Source organism: Misgurnus anguillicaudatus, chromosome 24 (genome assembly GCF_027580225.2).
Source record: "Misgurnus anguillicaudatus chromosome 24, ASM2758022v2, whole genome shotgun sequence".
Lineage (NCBI taxonomy): Eukaryota > Metazoa > Chordata > Actinopteri > Cypriniformes > Cobitidae > Misgurnus > Misgurnus anguillicaudatus.
Genome location: NC_073360.2, coordinates 44,477,865 through 44,482,161, shown reverse-complemented (window position 1 = coordinate 44,482,161; position 4,297 = coordinate 44,477,865). Strand labels below are relative to the sequence as shown.

At 36.2% G+C, this 4,297-nt stretch overlaps 1 long non-coding RNA gene across 3 annotated transcripts; it reads right to left on the bottom strand.

Moving 5' to 3' along the window:
- Positions 1-1,382: 1,382 nt before the first annotated feature.
- LOC129452642 (uncharacterized) lies at positions 1,383-3,873 on the bottom strand. Of its 3 annotated transcripts, none has more exons than XR_012367930.1 (3): positions 3,033-3,873; positions 2,577-2,641; positions 1,383-2,201 (listed from the first exon to the last, which is right to left on the bottom strand). It is a non-coding gene; the product is annotated as an uncharacterized lncRNA (long non-coding RNA). The 3 variants fall into 3 exon arrangements; XR_012367932.1 differs by having other exon boundaries at positions 3,042-3,873; XR_012367931.1 differs by having other exon boundaries at positions 3,617-3,873.
- Positions 3,874-4,297: the final 424 nt, after the last annotated feature.

Here is a 4,297-nt window from a genome sequence, read left to right as displayed (position 1 = left end):
GTAGATAACGATGAGTTAGCTGATGTTGTGAGTTCATACATTCACTTTTGTGAAGAGTCTGTGATACCTAGGAAAAATGTAAAAATGTATTCAAATAATAAGCCATGGGTGACAAAATCATTGAAACATGTTTTAAATAAGAAGAAACAGGTTTTTTATCAAGGTACAGATTTGGAAAAGTGTCAGATTAACAAGGAAGTTAAAAGGGAAATTAGGAGGGCAAAAAGGAAATATAAGGCATCAGTGGAGAAGTTTATTAAGGGTAATATTCAGTCAGCATGGAGAGGAATAAAGACAATGGCTGGCACAAGTAACAAGGAACCAGTTGGTATTACTCGAATTGAATCTTTGACAGAAAATGGAGGGATAGCAAATGAATTTAATGATTTTTTTAGGCGATTTGATACAAATGATTTTAGTGAAACATGTAAGGACTTTTATTCTAGTTTGAAAACAGAGGAATGTTTGCAGATTGATAAGGCCTCTGTTAATAGAGTTTTGCAAACCACCCCACAAAATAAAAGCCCGGGGCCTGATAAAGTGAGTGGGAGAGTTCTGAGGAGTTGTGCGTATCAGTTATGTGATATTAGTCATTTTATTTTTCAGGCCTCATTGAAATTACAGAAAGTACCCTCAGTTTGGAAAAATCCACTATTGTACCCATTCCTAAAATGACAAATCCCAAACAAATGAACGACTTCAGACCAATTTCTTTAACATCACTACTAATGAAGTGTTTTGAGAGAATTATCAAAACTTGGATTGTAGAGTATACAAATCAGCTGATTGATCCGTTACAATTTGCTTATAGGAGAAATAGAAGCGTGGAGGATGCCACTCTGACACTTTTAAATCTTATATATAAACATGTGGATACCGGCAAGAGACATGCTCGTTTATTATTTGTAGATTTCTCATCAGCGTTCAACACTATTCAACCAATTCTTTTAGCTGAACGTTTGCTGTCTGAATTCGATGTTCCTAAGTGTTTGGTGGCTTGGATTTTAGATTTTCTGACCAGAAGACCTCAAATAGTACGGGTAAATGGAGAACACTCCCAGGAACTTTATTCTTCAGTGGGCTGCCCTCAAGGCTGTATTCTTTCACCCTTGTTATTTATTTTATATACCGATAGGTGTAGAAGTCAATTTTTAGACAGACATATTATCAAATATGCTGACGATACAGTGGTGCTAAGTCTGCTAGAACAGGGTGACACAGAGCATGGGCACATTTTGAACTATTTCTTGGAATGGTTTGAGAGTTCAAAATTACAAATTAATGTATCCAAAACTAAAGATATTATGATAGATTTTAATAATTCAGTTGAAAATCCATCTAAAATAGTGGTCGCGGGTAAAGAGGTGGAGAAGGTTAGTTCATACACTCTAAAAATGGTTGGGTTAAAAACAACCCAATTGGCAACCCAGCGCTGGGTAAATATTGGACAGAACACATGCTGGGTTAAAGTAACCCAACACGTTGGGTAACACATTTTAACCCAGCAGGTTGGGTTGTTGAGAAAACCCAACATGTAGTCATTTTAACCATTTATGGGATTAATATTCTGGGTTTTGGGTTATTCTTGCTGGGTTATTTTTATCATGTGCTTTATTGTAAATCAAGACCATTGTTAACAGCAAATAAATGTTTATTTGATTGCAAAATAACTACAAACTCTTACATTTTTACAGTTGTAAGTTGCAAAATCATTTAAAGGACTGCTTACTGACCCAAGTATAAATATATTTATAAAATATCATAAATTATGCACATTGAAGTAACAATGTAACAGGTTGAATCAATTCGTTTGAATTTAAGACAGAATTTGTAATTTTACAGTATATATATATGAAATACTGAAATGTACATAAACAAAACTACAGCAGTGTAAAAAAGAAACAATGTAATTGTTAAATTAAAAGTAAAATCATGCCTTTAAACCAGAGACTGTAAAAAATATGCAAGTAGTGTCTGTGACTTCACCCATTGGTTTGTGAAGAGCATTTTTGAAGCTTAAAGTAGGCGGTGCGTGCCGTCGCCATCTTGGCCGAATTGCAGTTTAAGTCACTTCCGTATTCAGAGAGACTGATTGAGAAAAAAGATTAAGAGGTCTGCTGCATGTTTCCCATGGCCAGGACGAAAGGAAAGGGTTTCGAGGATTCTGTCCAGAGAAGAAATTCCACCACATTTGTTGCAATCTACAAAAGAGGAAAAAACTTTTAGTGGTCTGAACTGAATGATCAGATTGAAGTATTCAGAAAACCATGTGGGCCAAGTGAATTATATATTTTATAAAAATTATAAGGGTTTCATTTGCATCCCTGGCCGCATTACCACCACGTGTGAGATTTTTTTTCCAAAAATGCAATAGCCTGTTTACAGTTTGCATAAGACTTTGGTGTTACACTCCTTTAACTATTTTGCCAACAACAAAGGCTGCAAACCACACAGACTGACAAATATGATGATCTGATATGACTATAAAGAATAAAGTACTGCAGAACTAAAATTTAGCAGATAATTAAGACATTCTAAATATATTTTAAATAGGAATTATTAAATGTTATACTTACTGGCTGAAGTTGTTTGAAGGTCTTGCTAGCCTCATCAATGGATGGACGTTAAAACTCTGCACACTCTAAAAAAAAAGAATTGGAAAACAACATCACATCTGATCTCTGCTAAAAACATAACATCTCTGATACAGTATCAGCCACAGATCAGAGGGTTGGTCAATATAAATTTGAAATCACAGGAGACAACCCAAAAATATTATGAAATGAATATAAAATAGTAACTAAATACGACTCAATAACACATCTAAATTCATATAACGGTACACATATACATGTTTGTTAACAGATAGTCACTTCCACGCAGCCTCCGTCTTGGTGACAAATACGTTTATGTTTTCAAGTTCATATTCAAACACTTAAATTATTGTTTCATTTTAAAAGAGAGGAACAAGCATACATATAAGACACCAGTTCTTGGAAACGCTGTTTCGTTTTAATTTATCGACGCGTTACCTGCCGTACCGACTGTGAAGTGAATGTGCTTCTTGTCTTTGCCTCAGTGACAGCGTAGACGACGGCTCCGTGATCCTCCGCCGCGGCGCCGCCGGTAAAGTTAACATGTGCTTCTGCTCGCGCCTCGCCCTTTGCGGTCTGTCTTTACATATCGAATGACAAGAAAGCAATTCGTTTGTCGCTAAATTTAATTTAACAGCGTCGCTATCGCTTGTTAAGCTGGGAAAGGGAAAACTATGCGCGTGTGTGACACAAAAAGCCGAAGTGGGTTGCGGAGGTCCACTCTGTACCGGTTTTGACTCGCTTTGTTAAAGGCTTACAGAAATTGTCATGAGTTAACGTAATCAACCGTGTGAGGGGGATTTTGTAACATCGGTTTTATTAATTTTATTAATATGCCATATCGAACATCTTAGAACGATTATTCAAATCAATTTGTGTAAATGGCGATCTGAGGTAACAGTCGTCATTCCTCTAAATTACACCCGTCGTCTTAGTCAGTATAAATTAACACGTTGCTGTCTCGCAAAATGTTATAATCTTGTTTATATTCATGAAATGTTCACAAAAGCATATAAACTTACCTTGAAACAACTGCTTCAGTGACTCTGTCCTTTCACGACGACCATTGCTGAGCACATTCAAACATCAAGGGCGCGAAGCACGTGAGCCTCTTCAAACAACCCAACATAATAACCCAGCAGTTTTAACCCAACACCTAGAAAACTGAAACTACCCAAAAAGTGTTTAAAATGTAAAAAAATAACCCAGCAAAACAACCCAACAGACTCAACCCAGCATTTTGGGTTAAAAAATAACCCAGCCATTTTTAGAGTGTACAAGTATTTGGGTACAGTAATTGATGATAAGCTTAGTTGGGTGGAAAATACAAATCTCGTTGTATCAAAAGCACAAAAACGGCTATATTTATTGAGGAAGCTTAAGTCCTTTGATGTGGATAAATCTATATTGACTTTGTTTTATAGATCTTTTATTGAAACGGTTTTAACTTTTGGTATGATTTGTTGGTTTTATGGATTCAATTTTGAAAGTAGATCCAAGCTGCAGAGCATTGTAAATCTACCCACACAGCAGGAGACTCCTATGCGGATCCGCGTTCAAGTCGCCAAATTTTGGTGTAGTGTATCTGCCGCCATCTTTATAATGAAAATTAATCTTTGGCAATTTACTCATTGTTTGACTCGGTTCAGACTCACGGTCACACTGCAAGATGCCATGTGACCTAATCAGTGACTAAATGAATG